Raw genomic sequence first — 21,234 nt, 5'->3', positions numbered from 1 at the left:
CACCTGCCGACCCATAATGAACTGATAAGCTACACCTCCCACATAAATATATTGTTTCTTTTACCTGTAGCACCTTACTGCCTAAATGCAAACAAGTGGCATACAGAAAAGAACAATGCTGCTGGTGTGTACTAATACATTTACTTATTTGTCTGACACCTTTATCCAAAGTGACTTACCATGTTTGAGATATAACTTTTTCTATTTCCTTTGTTTTTTTCCAATTTGACACACAGACAGGTGAAGTGACCTGCTCGCGGTCACCCAGTGTCAGTAGCAGAATTTGATCCCCATAACTTCAGGGTCTGAAGTCCAACACATTAACCACTATGCCACACCGGTGACAGCACCTTTAAAATACTGGTACAAACATCAAGAAGTTATCCAACTATCATTTAAGGAAACTAGTATTGGCATTCATAAATATCAAAATACAACGCTGTGCTTGAATTTTAATGTGTGATGGATATGAGGATCCACACAGAGTAACAACAAATGGGGAAAATTTTACAATCGTGAGGGGATTTTAGTGTAGGGTTTATAAAGGATTGTAATCAACATGGACTACCTAATTCTTTCCATGTGCACATTATTTATTCTCTGACATATTCTCTTCAGTAACTGAAATATACGCTTACTAAACCTAAAAATTCAAACACTGTTTTAGTTAATTCCAAGATAATTCAGGGCATTTTAATATAAACAAACTCTTTAAATCTGTTTCTGTAACAGCATGCTTTAAAAATCAGGTTTGTCAGAGAATCCCATTCTTAGGTTTGTAAAAGTTACCACTGTAAGATTTACATTTGCATCATCAGCTGGTTTAAAATATAATAAAGAGTAATGGAGGAGTAAATTTAATTCAACTTTCAAATGTCATGTAATCCTGGAACTTTTATCCCATCCATCCATCCATTTTCCAACCCGCTGAATCCGAACACAGGGTCACGGGGGTCTGCTGGAGCCAATCCCAGCCAACACAGGGCACAAGGCAGGAACCAATCCTGGGCAGGGTGCCAACCCACCGCAGGACACACACAAACACACCCACACACCAACCACACACTAAGGCCAATTTAGAATCGCCAATCCACCTAACCTGCATGTCTTTGGAATGTGGGAGGAAACCGGAGCACCCGGAGGAAACCCACGCAGACACGGGGAGAACATGCAAACTCCACGCAGGGAGGACCCGGGAATCGAACCCAGGTCCCCAGATCTCCCAACTGCGAGGCAGCAGCGCTACCCACTGCGCCACCGTGCCGCCCAACTTTTATCCCCGCTTTAACTATTTTTTTACATTTGTCCAAACTTTAATTTCCTGTGTGAAATAATTCTTGTCAGCTTTACATTAATGCATTGGTTTCCAAACTCCTATAAAACCCCATACTTCGAGCTGTTTTAAAAGTATCTTATATGGCTGATTGGACTTGGCTATTGCTTCAGTCAGTGTAACTGGACGAGCAGTCTAACTGGTAGCCTACATTACACTCACCAATGTACCATTCAAATATATGACTGTGCTTTTACTGTGCATGTCACATTTTAGAGATTATATAAATGGAAAATAGTATGGCATCAAAAACCAAGCGACTGACATAACTTACTATTTGCACATCCATATTTAGCAATTAAGTATGTTGTTTTGCCCATCCAACAATTGGCATTATTGCAGTACTTTGTAGCACTAAATACATTATATTTTGGTATTTACAACTTGAGCAGCTCATGTCATTGCCAGTGAAGGCCAGCCAAAGAGCCACTTTGTCTGAAACTTGCCTTGACTTTTACTTCCTATAGCAGTTCTCACTATCTGTGCACAGTCCTATATGCATATCAGTGCATGGTGATGTTTCCCTTGCAATCACAAATTGTACAAACTGGTTAGAAAATAAATGGATGTTTAAACACACTCCTATGGATGTGTTTGAAGTAATCAGAGAATGAAGTGATTCCTCTGTCTGTTCCTTTTTATGGTCTGTATTGGCCTCATTGTGTTTCTGTTTCCTCAACATCATATCTGATCAGTCACATCAGTGCATTCACAAAGCATGCATGAAGCTATTTATGGACTAACTCTGTAATGTCATAAAAGTGGTAATAACGAATGCCTCTGTGTGTGTGTGTTTTTTTTTTTAAATAATAAAAAACAAGATTCCCACAGTCACATGCTGAAATTCTCCTGTACTGGAGACAAAGTATTACTAGAAATGACTTCTGTATATTATCATCATCATGAGCCATTTTTACATGTAGCTCTTATTCACATTTTCTCAAGCATTACTTTGCCTTCTCGCGCGATTTGCCCACTTAAAATCACATATACATTGATACTACCGATGCTGCAAAAAAGCTACCACCATTGTTTTTGGAACATTAGTATCGAGAGGTACTGAACGTATTGGTTCTTTTGATATCTCTGTATATAAAACACTATTATCCTTTGCAGAGGAACACATGCATACATGGATGAGTGTACTATACAAAAATGATGATGTGACACTCAAAAGAAGAAATTCAATGTAATGTCTGTTTTGGACAATACACAGTAATTTAGTGGCAGTAACATAAAATAGGACTTAGCAAAGTAAAATCAAATGAGATGAAATAAATGATGAAAACAGTATGAACAGTGAAAACCTAAATATACTGTGTTTAGCCAATAAAACAGCAGCATGTACACATCCATTTCAACAATGCCACTTACTGTCCATATATGAATGATAGAACAGAAACCAGTCTAATGTTCAAGTCAGAGGAAACAGAGCATTTGCAAAGGAATTTCATTAAAATCATATTTACTGTATACATTTTAGAATCTCAACCTGGACCTATCTGCACAGAGTTTGCATGTTCTCCTTGTACTGTAGCTCTTGGGCTTTCCTCTTTCACACTCATCTTAAAAATATCCTGGTTGAGTTAACCAGCATCTCAGAACTGGTCTTGTATGAGTAACTGTGAAAGTTTCAATCCAGAGTCACTTTATGTCTCATACATGGCATTGCTGGAGAGAACTGCAGCCCTGGCAGTCCTACATTACAAAAAGTGTTTTAAAAATAAGTAAATTAATAAATATTTAACCATAGGCAGCTGGTTGCAGATAGAGGCCTAGAAAGACAAACATAAGTCCCTCTGAGGTGATGAATAGTTGGCTTGAGGTGGGGGATGGGGGGAGTGGGGGGTAAAGACACCATCAAGTAAACACAGGCAAGAAGGAAGTCCTACAGAAAGCTTCCAGTTTTCTAAAGAAGACACACTGGCATCAGACAAGGTCCTGGTGGATGTTCAGGAGTGGCAAAGGAGCAGTACCCCCCAAGTGTGTGTGTGTGTGTGTGCGTGTGTGTGTGCGTGTATGTCCTGGGTTTCTTAGAGGTCTGGCAATAGGCAGGGGCTCCAACAGAAAGGAGCTGAATGCTGAATGAAAGTATGGAATATTTACGTAGAATGCAAGGGCAAAGCCCAGGCAAACCACAGTCTTGCAGACATTCAATATCTGCCCCTCTAAGAGTAGAAGTATTACTGTTATAATTAATGTCACAAAATACACAAAGGAAAGAAGCTGGCTAGAAAAACTTTGACGACTCTGGAAAATTAATCAAATAATTTATTTAATCAACAAAATTAAAGGCAGGATATTATTAAAACTAAAAACAAAAATGGGTAATAACTAAATACAAACAAAGCAAAGTACAGTGGAGTAAAAATTTAAAAAAAGGAAAAAATACAAAAGGAAATATCAACATACAAAAGGAAGAGGGAAGTGAAAGTAAAAAAAAAACTAAAGAAATATGAAATAACTAGAAGAGGGAGCTAGCCAAAACCGAGTGTAACAAATGTGTATTAAATTTATAAAAATCACAGATCCAGCACATTGACATTTAGAATGTGCACACTTCTGTATTTGAATTTTCTGGCATTTGAATTATTGCTTCTGTTTTTACAATTACTGATTTCTAGATTACAGATTGGACTTGGTTGCTATGTATGGATTGACTTTTTAGAAAAAAAATTGCCTTCCATTTTTGTTTTTTTTTCCAGTTTTTCCTTCTTTTTTTGATTATTTAATCAATTCTTCATTTATAAAGATTATTTATTTTGTGTTATCTTATCAAGACAGAGGCTTGGCAGATCCTGTTCTTTGAAAGGCATTTTGGGACACGGAAAGTCTGCTTTTGACTTTAAAAGTCAAGGTCTCATTTTAAGCCTTTGCCTGCTTGTAGTGTTTGGGGGGCTGTGTCCCAAGGTCCCAAGCACTAAAGAGTTCCAAGTCCTGCAAAAACACTTCCCAAAATACCCACTAGAGGGAGGGATATACACCGCTGAATTCATGCTTGAAAAGAGCAAACAAAGAGTCCTTATAAAATAAATAGATTTGTTTTCTTAGAATGGTCAGTCACACAAAAGAAGCTCTGTAGCACAAGAGGCAAAAAGTAGTTGAAAACAATAAGGCAATACAAAGAAAACACAGTCCCACTACAGAATACAGATACAAAGTCAAAGGCAAAGCATGAACTCAAAAATCCAGTAAATCACACAGGCACAAGCACAACACACCAACTCCCCAGCACATTCAAAAGGAACCACCAGAAACTGGGAGAGACCATCCGGTTATATTGAGGACCGTTCATGGCGGTGACTGGCAGGTGGCTCAGCCTCTTGGGGGACCACCCGAAAAACACATTCAACATAACACAGGCTGCAAAAATACAGCAGACAATTAATACAATTAACACTAACATAAATAAACGGCTCAATAATGAACAAAAAGGGCACAACACATGGATTTGAACCCCAGCAAAGACAGAAACCCTGGCTGAAACCCTGGCTGCAACAGAAGACTCTTGTGACCGGAAGTGAACAATGGCGTTTCTGTATGCTGTTGCTTGCAGGAGCTCTGTTTGTGTACTTTTTCCTAGTTGTTTTTTACTTCTTTTTTGCCTTTTGCATCGGATTAAAAACTGATAACACGCATTTGTGTCCCTTGCCTCCTAGGGCCTTAACACAAGCCCTCACAGAACTGTTCTTTGCTGGCTGCAACCTGTGTGGGTAAGTGGAAACTTTCTCACTGATTCTCTGCTCAAGTAACTAGCTTTGATGAATAGGTGGTTGAAACTGCCCCTTGTCAATTGCTGAGTACTTGCAGAAATCCCAGTGGTGACGGTCTACTGGCTAACTTGTTATTTTAATTGGGCCGAGTAGGTACACAAGGGGTACATTGCTTTGCTTCCAATCTGGAATTTGCTTGGGTGACTTCTGGAAATCTACTATGATAAACCTCAATTGGTTGTCATGGATTATTATGTCTGCTTTGCTATCTAATGCAGTCACATCTTCAAAACTAAAATATTCACCAGATGAATTGTATCGACTTTGAACAAACTATGAATTGCCTGCTGATATCCTGCTGTACCGCGGCATTCTCCGACGACCAAAGTACGTTCACCAGGGCTCTCGTCATTGTTTTTGCCTCAGCAGGAGTAGCAGCGGGTCTATTCTTTCACTTTGGTCTGAAGGACACACTTGTCCATGTACTTTTGAGTGATGTAATAATCATAACATTTAGACGCTTTGAAGTTTGAATTATTTAATACTCGATCTATCTCTAATAAGGCTCTGCTGATTGGTGATGTTATCATAGACACTAAGATGGACTGTTTATGTCTTACGGAGACTTGGCAGCAACCAAGGGATTATTTCCATCTAAATCAAGCACTCCCTCCAGAGTCTGTCTGCATCTCCAAATCCCATTCTTAGGGGAGGGGAGGTGGTCTCGCAATAATACACAGTAAAGACTCAAAATTATCACCGATACTTCTTCCAGCGTATTCATCCTTTGAACTGTTAGCTGGCAAACTCTGCTGAACTTCACCTACTATAACTGCTATTTTATATAGACCTCCTAAACTATCAAGTGTTTTTATTGCTGATCTTTTTACTGTTTTAAGAACTTTACGTGCAATGTCTACTAATGTCATCCTCATGGGTGATTTTAACATACAAGTTGACATGCCAACTGATGCACTGACAAATGATTTTAATGAAATCCTTGACTGTTTTAATTTAATTCAATATGTCAACTTTCCAACTCATGACAAGGGTCATATTTTAGACTTAGTTTACTGCTCAGGTATCACACCTCACAATCTTATTCCTACTGAATTACCAATCTCAGATCACAAAATGGTCACATTTGATGTTAGTTTACCTCTCAGTAAATCAAAGGTTCGGCGTGTAATTTCATTTAGTAATGTCAAGCGTGTAAACCCAGAGACCCTTATAGAATTATTGCAATCCCAGCCTGTTTCTCCTACCGCTACCACACCATCAGAATTAGTAGACCATTACAATGCTGCTCTGTCCTCTGCCGTTGATACGTTAGCTCCCTTAAAAACACGGACTGTTTCATTTATTCACACGGTTTACATCTTAACTCCATCAGCTCAAAGCCACAGGCCGACAGTTGGAGCGCCTAGCTAAAAAGACAGGTCTTGTTGGTAACATGGAAATGTACTCAAGTCACATATTAAAATACAAAAATGCTCTCTCTGTTGCCAAAACTGCATACTATTCTAACATTATCAATGCAGGAGGGAAAAATACTAGAGCTCTTTTTTCTACAATGAAAAGGCTAATTACACCACCAGAAAGTGCCGCTCACCATAACCTCTCTGTTAAATACTGCTGCACTTTTTTGGATTTCTTCAACTAAAAAACTGGAAAAATCCACCAGCAACTTGCTTCCTCTATTTCTGCAGAAAATGACATACTCTCCACTATCACCTATATTCCCCTACCAACCACCCTATTCTCAGATTTCAGCTTACCAGCTGAAAATAATATCTCAGAGCTTATAACAAAATCTAATTCTTCCACATGCCAATTAGATCCAATACCTACATGTTTTGTTAAGTCTTGTCTGTCACATATTTCTCCCACGATAACTACTATAATTAACTCTTCCCTTACTACAGGCACGGTCCCCCTCTCACTAAAAACAGCCTCAATTACCCCAATTCTGAAAAAACCTGGTTTAGACCCAAATATCCTTAACAATTATCAGCTTATTTCAAATGTTCCATTTATATCTAAAGTTCTCGAAAAGATAGCTGCCTCTCAACTCCAGTCCCATCTTTCAAAAAATAACCTTTTTGAACAGTTTCAATCTGGGTTTCGCCCTAAACACAGCACAGAAACTGCCCTGGTAAAAAATCACAAATGATCTTCTCCAGGCAGCTGACATGGGACTTTTATCATTTCTTGTGCTTCTTGACCTCAGCTCTGCATTTGACACCATATCCCATCAGATACTTTTGAAATGTCTAGCTAGTTTTGGAGTCTGTGGCCTTCTCCTCCAGTGGGTTTCTTCCTACCTCACTGATAGGAAGCAATTTGTTCAAATAAAGGGCTTTAAATCTGAGAACGCAGTCATTACTCAGAGAGTTCCGCAGGGTTCTGTTTTGGGGCCACTTCTTTTTCTCATTTATATCTTCCCAATAGGTAATATCTTCTGGCACCATGGTATCAAGTTTCATTGTTACGCTGATGACACACAGCTATATCTATCCACTAAATCCACTTCTGTTTTACCTCCAGATACTCTTATGGCATGTCTCCAAGACATAAAGACATGGATGACTCACAATTTTATCCAACTAAACAGCAATAAAACTGAGGTTCTCCTAATTGTCTCTAAATCCACACTTGCTAAGGTTAAAAATTCTTCTATTTTAATTCACAATATTAACACAAACATCTCTTCCCAAGTTAAGAGCCTGGGTGTTATTCTTGACAGTACTCTCACTTTTTCTTCCCATATAAGTAACATTTCTCGGACTGCCTTCTTCCATCTCCGAAACATTTCTAGACTTCGTCCTGCTCTTATGCAACACAGTACTGAAGTATTGGTTAATGCCCTAGTCACCTCACGTATAGATTACTGCAATGCTATTCTATCTGGCATCCCACAAAAACTTATCCATCACTTACAACTTGTTCAAAATTCTGCTGCCACAATAATAACCTGTTCTAAATCCACTGAACATATTACACCTATTCTCTCTCAACTTCACTGGCTCCCTGTTAACTACAGAATACAATACAAAATACCGCTCTTAACATTTAAAGCTCTCCACAACCTTGCTCCCCCCTACCTCACTGATCTATAGACTTACACTCCCGCTCGCTCACTCAGATCCTCATCTGCAGCTCTACTTTCTGTACCACACATCAAACTCGGTTCTATGGGACCTCGAGCATTCTCTCATAGTGCTCCTCAACTCTGGAATTCTCTTCCCTCTCATATATGTCAGCTCGATTCAATAACATAATAACACAGTTTAAAACTGCCCTCAAAACTTATCTTTTCAAGCTGGCATACCAGTTGTGAATTCTACACTGTTACTCCCTGTTATCTTTGTTTGCTAATTATTGCTTTGTGATTTATCATTCTCTTGTTTTTAATTTACTAATGTTGTTTAATTTTATTGTAAGATGACCTTGAGTGCTAAGAAAGGCACCTATTAAATAAAATGTATTATTATTATTACCATTATCATTATTATTACTAGACAAAGAGCCCGTTTCGACAACGTAAGATGAAACGGGCACGAGTTTGTGTCAGCAGTGTATGAAGAACACATGATAAGTAACGAAGAAGTGGTTTTATAATGATTGTAGTCCGCTTTACTCATTACTGTACAGGCTTGTACTGTTAGTTGATGAATTTTCTAGGCCTATAGTATAATATTGAATGATGAATGTTCCAGAACAATATGAAATAGTAATAAGTATAAGCACCACAAACCTGATATAGGTGTATTGAATGAATGCGTAATTGAATCAGAATGCATAATTAGGCCTCCAGCTGTAGTCGAAATCGCCTTTCAGGCCTGTAGAGCTTTAATCGAAGTCGCCTTTCTCTTCGAATTTTTGCGGCCGTAAATCCGCCGCCTACCGCGATGTTGGGGTTGGATGTCAGTCTCGTAAGGTTTTTCGGGCAGCTGTGCAGAAGGCGACTGCGCATTCGGCTTCAGACGGATGTGAGTGAGTGAATGAGGAGGCAGGCGAATTATGTATTAAGATTATTATTGAAATATAAGAGGCTGGCTGCCTGGGGTAAGGCCATATCTAGGCAGGCTAGTAAAGGCTTTGGCCTATTTTTGTTGGTCTTTTTGGAAGCCTTAAACCCTTTAACCATGTTGTGACCCCCTTGCATAACATCAGGTGCTGTATAATGACTCAATTACAGTATCTGAGGGCATATCCCTAAGCAAGGGACTGATTACAATTAACAAATGAGGAACAAGTCACTAAACAAATACAAAACATTAAATCAAATTAAACATAAATGTGAAACTGCAAAGCAGAATGGGGAAACACAAAACAAAGAAAAAGAAAAGCACAAAATTTCCAAATGAACATAACACTAAGGACAGTTGGCAAAAGGCCACAATAACTCCCAGCTGACAGGTGGTACCATGTGACCATCTCCTAGGCAGTAGCTCCAAGTGGAAATGCATGGGAATATGCTGTTCCTCTCAGGGAATGGACAGCTAAGAGGTTACCTAGGACACCATGTCCTTTAAGGGCAGTAGAAGCCTTTGGAGTGAAGGAGCAAAAGGGGCTGCTAGAAAGCAGTAGCTTGGTGCTGCTGTAGTAAATATAGGGCAACTCCACACCTTAGAAGTGATTCCGAGACTGGTCTACAAGTTAGGGTTTAAAGCAACCTTATGGCCAAAGGCTTTTTGAGTCAGGATTCATGGTAATGATGAAGTCAGGAGTTAATAAAAAAGGATCACCTGATGGGAGGTACTATACACCTGAAGTGGACAAGTGCGGCTGCTATCCCACCTGGTAGACAGATTTCAATGGTTATTTAGTTAAGTCAGAGGGGCAGCACGTTTGCTGATTTGTTTTTTTTTACAGTATTTGGTTTTCCTTTTGCATATCCCTTAAGAAATTTATTTTTTGGTATTTTTTCTAGATGCAAGTTGATGCCTTCTATCACACCTCAAAAAAACTAGGATTTTTTCAGTTGCCAATTCATAAAAGTTTAAATTACTGTTATGATATGTGGCACAAAAATATTGATGAAGCAATCCTTTACACTGAGAGGAAAGTTGAAAAATAATTCTGATGCATTATAAATTCTTGGGGAGCATTTTGATGAGGAAAGAAATATTTAAACCATGTACTGGACAATTTCTTCATAAAATCAAATTAGATGTAAATAATCAGTAGGGTCAAACATAAGGCTTAGAACCTTAAAAGAAAGCAAAATATGCCAGCTTACAGTAAATTTCACATTGAGGAAAACAAGGTTGGGACCTCCTATTTGTGTTCAAAGGTATCTGATGTAATTAGGAATAATCAACGAGGGTTGATTTTTAAAGAGGAGGAAGTTATTTTTTTTCCATTTTGAAAAGGTTGCTGAAAGATCAGATTATCAGCATGAATACAGGACTTTGATGCTTCAAAGTGTTTTCATTTGATAAAGTTCAGGAAATGTGTGCTTTTTATCTATGGAAAATGGAATGAACATCAAGTGTATGAGAAAATCAGCACAAAGTAGAATGCAAGGCATAGAGAGATTTAAGAGTTTATAATATTAATATCTTAATACCTTAACCTCCAGAACCCAAGGTTTGAATCCCAACATATTTGGGTGGCAACAGTATATTCTACACTTGCAGTGTTTTTTCCTAGTTGTTATTCTTCTTCTTCTTCTTCTTATTATTATTTTTATACATTGAGCCTTTATCCAGGCAAGCTAGAAGTTAAGGAAATGTTACAACTATTTATAGATATATTTTTTTACAGTTGCACCACAAGGTAAGTGACTTGCTGGGGGTCATACAGTAATTCAGTTCAAATAAGTTTATTTTAGTATAGCGCTCTTCACTGAGTACAGGCACAGAGCACTGTGACAAGTTCACAAGTAGATACAAATATTACCTTTACTGTTATGTTTCAGCCAGGGTCTATATCCTGGCTTGGGAGTTTAAATGCCTCTTATGTTTTTTGTTCAGTTTTGATTCTTTTGTTTATGTCAATATTAATACTTTTATTTATTATTTGTTTAACTATGTATTCATCATTTTTGAGTACTACTTAGTTTTTGTGTCTATGCTTGTTCTGTTATGTTGCATGTATTTTATGAGTGGTTTCCCACGATGCCTGGTCACCTGACCACCTCTGTCAAGGGACTGCTCTCAACCCCAGTCCTGGCTGAGGAAACGCACAGTCTGTTGTGGTTCACTGAATGTGCTTGGTGCTATTGGTGAGTTCTTTTGTGATTAAGCCAAATTTGCCCCTAGGGACAAATGAAGATTGCCATTCACAGACACAGCACTTAGTGAGCACTTTGGACACATTTCTAGCTGCTTCGTTAATTTGCCCGCTTATTGGTCCTCTCTGCCTCACTCCTCTGACCCAGATTCAGAGGCAACTCTTACACCCACTGGCCCTCGGCTCTGCAAGAGTCACTGGTAAACATGCACCTAGGCAGATGGAGCCCCGACATGTCTCCTGGCTGCTACAGTGCTCTCTAGTGTCTGTAAAACGGCAATCACAGAGCTGCTTTTATGTCGGCTTCTCCAGGCAGTCCTGTCCTGCTTGGACTGGTCTCGACCGGCTGAGGGCCGCATCTCTCTCAGGTCAGGACTCGGGGGCACTACACTGTTATTTCCAAGGCACACCAGTGTAGAGTGTAATTATCAAGTTGTTGATGGTGATGAACAATTGAGGATATTTTAGCACAAGTTTTAATGTATACCCATTTAACAGATGCTTATTTTTTCCAATTAAATCAGTCCTCAGCAGTGCATTCAAAGTCATCAGTCATTTCGATCATTTAATTTTTATTTTGACATGTCTCTCTCTCTCTCTCTCTCACATATGCCAATTTCAAAATTAATACATTGGCCTCATTTTCATATTGCCTTCTTTTCAACTTGGCTTTTAAGAAGGCATTCAAATTCAGGCTGTACTTGCTCAAGTAGTATTTTGTTAAAAGTTCAGGTTTAAGGTCATTATTTAAGTTTAAACTATGCTATTATTATTTTTTTAATTCCTTTGTGTTGATTCTACATTAAACTGGCCACCTACCTTACAATCTATGCTGGGCCATCTAATCTTATGACATAAGCTTTTGTACAATGATTCCAATATCTCGGGTATCTCAGGTGTTTTTCTATGGGCAGGAAAACAGTAAGCCCCAGGCAACAACTGAAACACCATCCCTGTTTTTTAGGTCACCTTCCCTAGCCATTATGCAGAATACATTAGGTACTCTAATTTTTTCCCATATCCCATGGACGTATTATGCCAATTTTAAATTGGCCCAGTGTATGTGTATATATGTAGTGTATACTGCTGTGTATCAGGTCCCCGTCCACATTTGATAGGTTCTGGCACCTGACATTTCTGAACTGAATGAAGCAAGTACATAAAATGGATGTACTGAATGTATGCATGTATTGATGGATAGATAATGATGGATTGGCATCCTGCCCTGGGTTGGTTTCCTGGCCCGTTCTGCTAAGACTGGTGCCAGCTCCTCATCAATGCCCTTACCTAATTATACACATGATTTTCTATGCTACCATAAATTATTTTAATTTAATTGGTAAGACATATAATTTTTTCAAAGATGTTTCCAAATTAAACACATTGCTCTCATGCCTTTGGGGTGCTAAAATAAAAATGTATAGCCTTATTTAATGCATTAATGAAGAATGAATATGCCTTAGCATACTGTATATCGAAACGGACACCCAATGATATTAATTTTATAAACATACAGTGAGGTCCATATGCATTTGGACAGTGACACAATTTTCAAAATTTTAGCTCTGTACGCCACCACCACCATGAGTTAGAAATAAAGCAAGCATTATGTGATTGAAGTGTAGAATTTCAGATTTCATTTAAGGTAAGATAATTTAAAAAAATATCATATGAGCTGTTATGACAGATATTTTTATACATGGTCCCTTTCTTTTCAGGGGCTCAAAAGTATTAGGATAAACTAACATAATCATAATGATCATTTTCAATATTTGGCTGATAATTCTTTACAGTCAATGACTGCCTGAAGTCTGGAACCCATGGCCTCCTCCAAGTGCTGGGTTTCCTCCTCAGTGATACTTTGCCAGGCCTATACTGCAGGTGTCTTCAGGTGCTGCTTGTTCGTTGGACTTTTTGCCATCAGTTTTGTCTTCAGCAAGTGAAACAAATGTCCAATTGGGCTGAGGTCAGCTGATTGACTTGGCCATTGAAGAATATTCCACTACTTTGTGCTGAAAAGCACTTGGTTTGCTGTCACAGTATGTTTTGGCTCATTGTCTATCTGTACTGTGAAGTGTCATCCTATCAGCTTTTCAGAATTTGGCTGAATCTTAGCAGACGGTATAGCCCAGCCGGTATAGCCCTATACACTTGAGAATTCATCCTGCTACTTCTTCTACCATCTTCCAGCCCCTATCTCTGTTTATTTTGTTTTCTCTGCCTAAAAATGACCATTTTTTTACTTGCATGGGCAGCTCTTGGAACCTGGTGGACCACCCAGGCTGGCACTGCCAGCTTAACCCAACACAGGCGTTCAAGGCACACACTATTTTTATTTTTGCTTTTTTACCTCATGGGAAACACCTTCCCCTGTTTCTCACAGGCACGACACAGTCTCAGCACAAGCACAGCACAAATCCCTCCTTCGCTCTTTGTTCTTCCTTTCTCCTTCACTCCTCTGGTCAAGCTATGTCTTCCTCCTCCCGACTCTGGAGCCCGAGAATTGGCTGCTGGCTCCTTTTATAAGGCATCTGGAAGTGCTCCAGATGCTTGATGACTCCTTTCCGGCAGCACTTCCGGGTGTGGCAGAAGAACTGCCCATAAGGGTTCAGCAGCTCCTGCTGCAGCACCCCCTAGCGGCACCTGTGGATCCCAGTGGGGCTGCACCAAACTCCATCTCCCATGAAGCACTGTGGGAGTCCGAGGCACCACTGTAACCCAGGGGGTTGCCATCTAGTGTCCTGGGGAAGGTAACGCTCTGGCCACGCTTGCTCCCCCGGTCCTCCCAGTGACAGTTTCCAAATACAAATTCCACCCTTGGAATCAACTCCAGACATTTTACATTGCTTAACAGTTAATTAAATAACGAGGAACCTGCTCACACTTGGAAAAGGAACAGCTTGTCAGCCACATACGTTTGAGCCCCTGAAAATAGAGAGACCATACAGTATATAAAAATGATCTGTCGCTCCTAAAACTGCTCATACTATATTTTTGGTAAATCACTTAGATTAAAGCTGAAAGTTTACACTTTAATCACCTAATGATTGCTTTATTTCAAATCCATTGTGGTGGATTACAGAGCCAAAATTATGAAACTTGTGTCACTGTCCAAATGCTTATGGACCTGACTATACACATTAGTAGTATGACAATGTCAAATTTTAACTACATTTTGTTTCATTTTTGAAATTTATCATTTTTTGTGTAAAAACAAGTATTTTAAATGTTTCACAAACAGAATAGCATTGGAATTCGTAATGGTGCTAAAAATTAACAGATGTCTCTCCATAAAAAAGTGCAGGCGTATGGCTGTCAAGATGTGTTTCCATATGTGAATCTTGGAATACACAACTCCAGAACCTTCGAAGGTTAATTAACACAACAACACTTTTTCATTCTTGGACCTGCTTTCCTGCTGTCAGTTGCATTATTAAGTTCTTGTGACTGGATGAATTCCTTGTTCAAAAATGTATATGATATTGTGTTATGTTCAGTATGGTAGTGTATAATTTTTGAATTGAGGTACTGGTCCTTAAGACATAACATTGCCAGCTTCTTCCCTTTCTGTGTCTCACTTTGTTACTGTGAATAAATAATCACTTAACCTGCATGAACTACAATGGTATGTGAACAGTTCTACTACAGATGGTGCAGCAGTTAGCATTGTTGCTTCATAGTTTAAGTATTCTGGACACAAATCCCACTTTGATCACTCTCTGTGAACGGGTTGGATATTCTCTCAATATCTGTGCAAATTTTTACTGAAGACTATGGTTTCCTTCCCTATCCACATGCAAAAGATGTATGGATTAGGTTGACTGGTGACTATTACAGATGGCACGTGTTCTGTAATGGGCGATAGTCTTTTCAAGGGTAGGTTTTCACATTAAGCAAGATAGACTATAGCTCCCTGAAACATTATACTGCAGTACACCTGAAAGGTAATATATGTCTGAGACTTTGGATTTACTTTTATTCTATCTATCTATCTATCTATCTATCTATCTATCTATCTATCTATCTATCTATCTATCTATCTATCTATCTATCTATCTATCTATCTATCTATAAAAAGTATTCACCCCCTTAGAAGTTTTCACATTTTTATCGCTATGGATTTAATTTGACTTTTTGACATTTATCAATAGAAAAAAGACATATTGATGCCAAAGTGAAAACTGGTTTGTTAAAAGTGGTTTAAATTAATTACATATATAAAACTTGAATAACCGATTTCTTAAGTATTTACCTGCTTCAAGTTAGTATTTAGTAGATGCACATTTGGTAGCCATGACAGCCTTGAATCTCTGTGGACACTGTAATATTTCCATTTCTTCTTTGCAAAACTACTCAAGCTCTGCCAGGCTGCATGGCGATCTTGAGTGAACAGTGACTCTGCCACTCAAGAACATTGCTATTTTTTAAATAACTTTATTTGTTTGCTTGCTGGAAAGCAAATCTTCTCCAAAAGCAAAGGTTTCGTACAAGCTGCATAAGGCTTTCCTTCAGAATTTTCATGTGTTTGGAAAACTCTACCTTTACAAACCTTCCTGAACCTGCTGCAGCATGATGCTGCCGCCAACATGGTTCCTGGTGGGGATGGTGTGAACATTAGAACATTAGAACACTCTAGACGAGAATAGGCCATTCAGCCCAACAAAGCTCGCCAGTCCTATCCACTTATTTCTTCCAAAAAAACATTAAATCGAGTTTTGAAAGTCCCCAACGTTTTACTGTCTACCACACTACTTGGTAGCTTATTCCAAGTGTCTATCATTCTTTGTGTAAAGAAAAACTTCCTAATGTTTGTGTGAAATTTACCTTTAACAAGTTTCCAACTGTGTCCACGTGTTCTTGATGAACTCATTTTAAAATAACAGTCCCGATCCACTGTACTAATTCCCTTCATAATTTTAAACACTTCAATCATGTCACCTCTTAATCTTGTTTTGCTTAAACTGTATAGGCTCAGCTCTTTTAATCTTTCCTCATAATTCAACCCCTGTAGCCCTAGAATCAGCCTAGTCGCTCTTCTCTGGACCTTTTCTAGTGCTGCCATGTCCTTTTTGTAGCCTGGAGACCAAAACTGCACACAGTACTCAAGAGGAGGCCTCACCAGTGCATTATAAAGGTTGAGCATAACCTCCTTGGACTTCTTAATGGCTTCTGAACACTGTCGGGAAGTCGATGGCTTAGAGTCCACTATGACTCCTAAATCCTTCTCATAAGGTGTACTCTTGATTTTCCGACCGCCCATTGTGTATTCAAACCTAACATTTTTACTTCCTATGTGTAATACTTTACATTGACTGACATTAAATTTCATCTGCCACAAATCTGCCCAAGCCTGTATGCTATCCAAGTCCTTCTGTAATGATATAACAGATTCCAAATTATCTGCTAATCCACCTATCTTGCTATCATCTGCAAACTTAACCAGCTTGTTACTTATATTCCTATCTAAATCATTTATATATACAGTGATACCTTGAGATACGAGTTTAATTCGTTCCGTGACCAAGCTTCTTTTCAGTAAAGTCAGGCATTAGGCAAGTGACATTAAATAGCGGCACTGCAAGTTCAGTTTCATTTCAATAAAGTCAGGCGTTAGGCAAGTGTCATTAAATAGCGCGGCTGCATGTTCAGTTTCTTTTCAATAAAGTCAAGCATTAGGCAAGTGACATTAACAGCTGCACGTTCAGTTTCTTTTCAATAAAGTCATGCGTTAGGCAAATGACATTAAATAGCGCCGCTGCGAGTTCAGTTTCTTTTCAGTAAAGTCAGGTGTTAGGCAAGTGACATTAAATAGCGGCGCTGCAATTTCAGTTTCATTTCAATAAAGTCAGGCGTTAGGCAAGTGACATTAAATAGCGCAGCTGCAAGTTCAGTTTCTTTTCAATAAAGCCAAGCGTTAGGCAAGTGACATTAAATAGCGCAGCTGCAAGTTCAGTTTCTTTTCAATAAAGTCAAGCGTTAGGCAAATGTCATTAAATAGGGCGGCTGCACGTTCAGTTTCTTTTCAATAAAGTCAGGTGTTAGGCAAATGTCATTAAATAGCGCGACTGTATGATCAGTTGTAATTTTTTCAGGGTGTTTCTTTTCTTTAAAGTTCGAAACTTTTTCCCACATTGCAAACACTTCCTTTATCTCACTTTAAGAGATAACCTCCTCCGCGATACCGATCTCCTGCAGAACCTCCATATGTTGCTGCGTATGTGGTTCCGTCAACTCCTCTGTCGTCAGTTCCTCAGAATGTGCGGGGACAAGCTCTTTGATGGCTCGTATTTCGAATTTTGGCTCGTAACTCAAGACAAAAAATCGACCTAGTGATGGCTTGTATCTCAAAAAACTTGTACATTGGGGCACTCGTATCTCAAGGTATCACTGTATTAAAAATAGCAGCGGCCCTAGCACTGACCCCTGTGGAACACCACTCTTAACATCAGCCAGTTCTGATCAGGTTCCTCGCACCATCACCTTCTGCTTCCTGTGTTTGAGTCAATTCTGCACCCATCTAAAAACATCACCCTGAACTCCCACTTCTTTTAATTTGATGCCCAACCTCTCATGTGGCACCTTATCAAATGCTTTCTGAAAGTCCAGATAAATAATATCATATGCTCCACTTTGATTGTATCCTTTTGTTACCTCCTCATAGAATTCCAGCATGTTAGTGAAACACAACCTCCCTTTTCTGAACCTATGCTGACTGTTCAGAATAACTCCTGTTGCTCAATCTTATCCTTAATAATTCATTCCCTTAATTTTCCTGTGATGCATATTAAACTTACTGGCCTATAGTTGCTTGGATCTATCCTGTCACCCTTTTTATATAATGGGATGATATTTGCCATTTTCCAGTCCTTCGGAATCTCTCCACTGCGCAGTGACTTCCTAAAAATATGTGTCAAGGGTTTATATAGGGTGGTCCAGATCTAACTATGCAATTATTGAATTGCATTAAAAGTTGCATAGTTAGATCTGGACCACCCTGTATATGTACTCGCTAGCCTCCTTAAGAACTCGAGGGTAAATATTATCTGGTCCTGGTGATTTGTTTGATTTCATCTTATTTAATCTGAGCAGCACTTCTCCCTCTACAATTTTCAAATCCCTCAGTACCTCCTTAGTAGTCCCTGTTATCTCTGGGAGGTTATCCACTTGCTCACTTGTAAATACCTCAGAAAAATGTAAGTTTTGGGCATCCGCTGTTTCACTGACTGTATCTTTTAAATCCCCTTTACTATTTCTGATGCACTTGACCTCCTCCTTGACTGTTCTTTTACTACTAAAATACTGAAAGAATCTCTTAGGGTCGTCTTTCACCTTATCTGTTATATTCCTCTCCAACTGTCTTTTAGCCTCCCTGATATCCTTCTTGATGGTTGCCCTCATGTTCTCATACGCTCTACAATTCACTTTGCAGCCATTAGTCTTATATGCCTTATAAAGCAGTTTTTCCTTTGAAACTTATTTTTAAATCTTTATTAATCCACCATGGAGTTTTTTTTAGTTTCCTAGTAATTCCAAATTTAGGTATGTATCTGTCCTGCATTACATGTAAAACATTTTTAAACCTGTTCCACTGCTCCTCAACTGTCTTCACACTTACAAGCTTATCCAAGTGTATCCTACTTAGACATTGTCGCATCTGCTCAAAATTAGCCCTACCAAAGTTCAACTTAACAATTTTAGTCTTTGCATCTGTTCTCTTACAAAATACTGAGAATTGTATTACATTATGGTCACTTGACCCTAGTGGTTCAATCACCTCTACACCCTCAATTCTATCCTGATTATTACAAAATACTAAATCCAGACAGGCTCCACTCTTTGTTGGTGCTTTAACATGCTGTGTTTTTCATAATGTGCAGTGTTTGGCTTACATCAGACATGGCGTTCAATCTAATGGCCAAAAAGCTTAATTTTAGTTTTATCAGACCATAGATCCCCCTTCCAGTTGACTTCAATGCCTTTCTAGCTGATATGTGATGCACGTTTTTTAACAGTGGCTTTCTCTTGGCCACTCTCCCATAAAGCTGCAAATTGAGAAGTACCCGGGAAAAATCTGGTGTATGCATAGTCTCTACAATCTCGGCCACAGTTGTTTGCAGCTCCTTCAGAGTTATTATATGTCTCTTGGTGGCCTCCCTCAGGTCTTATTCTTGTACTACCACTCGGTTTTTGTGGAGGGCCTTCTCTAGGCAGATTTATAAGTCTGTTATACTCCATTTTTTAATGATTGATTTAACTGAACTCCAATGAGTATTAAGTGACTTGGATATTCCTTTGTATCAATCTCCTCACCTGAGCTTTTCAATTAACTTTTCATTGAATTGCTTGGAAAGTTCTTTTGTCTTCATTGTGTAGGTTAGGCCACAATACTAACTGAACACAAATTCGACTTTCCCTGTACAGGTGCACTTATGAGGGGTGTTGCAAAAGTCCTTAGCCTTCCATGAAAGAAAAAACAATTAAAGCAAAACCTTTTTCTCCAATGAAAGCTCATTTATTGGTGACTTCAGCACAGCATCGATGCACTTTTTTAAGAACTTGATCCATCTGACAAAGCAAGCAGCAAAATCCCCTTGAGTTAAGCTCTCAAGTTGCTCATTCACTGCATCAACCAATACATCACGTGTCTCAAATCTTTTCCCTACAAAGGTTACTTAATTTTTGGGAACAACCAGAAATCACAAGGTTTTAAATTGAGTAAATAAGGAGGAGACTCATCCAGCTGGACGGCTGTCTGCTTCTGTTTGCTGCTCATCTTCCTCCATGGCTGCCTTTAGGACCACGGACATGGTTTCACCTTAAAGAGCTGTTATTGATATTACTGAATGCTAATGCCTAGATATGAAATGCAGTCCCCTGCCTGTAGTGAACTAGACAATAATCACTGAAAAAAAAATCACACCTTCACTCAGTCTTTCACTATATGAAACCTCATTCCTGCCACTTAAAAAAAATGTTTGATTGTGCTATTTCACAAACATATTGCTTATTGCTGCTGCCATCATCATGGATGTGCAGGCTTTGTTGCTCTAGCAAGAGACAGGTTGAATATGTGCATGGTGTGCAATGAAGTACAAGATCTGTAAAGCACACATTTAGTTCTAATCGAGTTTAAATTTAGTAAATTTAGTAGAAATGTTTTAGCCTAGGCTGAGTGGTAGGGCAGAGCTGTCATTCCTGCCTTACAGCGCCCAGATCTGCATGTCCATTTGGACATTCTCCTGTGTGTTTATGGATTGATAGGTATTAGTGAGTGTCTAAATTTGCCACTCAAAAACCTCCTTTAATTATCATATCCTTAGCAAAAGCTGTTCAGCACATGCTATAAAACTCGATAATTAGTTTGAGGTACCTTAATATGCTTCATCCTGGTTTGACTCTATTGCACACTCTGTCTTTATCATTTTCTCACTTATGTTTGTATCACGTACCACAGGAAATAATGCTGAATGGTGATTGGCTCTGTGAAATTACCCTGAGATGCTACTGCTATGTAGGTGGCTTACTGTCTCAAAATTCTATGGTTTCTATAAAAAATGTAATATTGTACAATTATTTCAGTTCCAATCTAATGTTGTGTATACAAAGTACACTGAAAGTCTTATGTGTGGTCTTTACAATTTCACTCCATTCAGTGTAACTTTCACTCTGTAGGCTACGTAAAATAATAACACACAGAATATAACAGGCAAAAAGTAGGAACTATTTAGAAAAAAATAATCACACTATTTGAGCATGCATCTGTCTGTTGTTACAAGCTATGGCAGAACACAACCACTGCACAAACAGAACTGCAGTGACACAACTAGCTTAATGCATAGTGTGAAGCTTCTGAACTTTACACTTTATTTATAATGCTGCTGGAAAGTGGGGACATGCTCCATGTTGGTCAGACTTGATTTTCACTGTACTCTGTATATATGACAGTGC

At 38.8% G+C, this 21,234-nt stretch overlaps 1 protein-coding gene across 1 annotated transcript in view; it reads right to left on the bottom strand.

Annotated features, from left to right (window-relative positions):
• The window catches only part of LOC114651761 (G protein-coupled receptor kinase 4-like), a 286,039-nt gene that overhangs the window by 92,124 nt on the left and 172,681 nt on the right, over positions 1-21,234 (bottom strand). The gene's annotated exons all lie outside the window — the stretch shown is intronic.

This window comes from Erpetoichthys calabaricus, chromosome 5 (genome assembly GCF_900747795.2).
Source record: "Erpetoichthys calabaricus chromosome 5, fErpCal1.3, whole genome shotgun sequence".
Classification (NCBI taxonomy): Eukaryota; Metazoa; Chordata; class Cladistia; order Polypteriformes; family Polypteridae; genus Erpetoichthys; species Erpetoichthys calabaricus.
The sequence above is the reverse complement of the archived record's forward strand: the minus strand, read 5'-3'. Positions and strand labels throughout refer to the sequence as shown.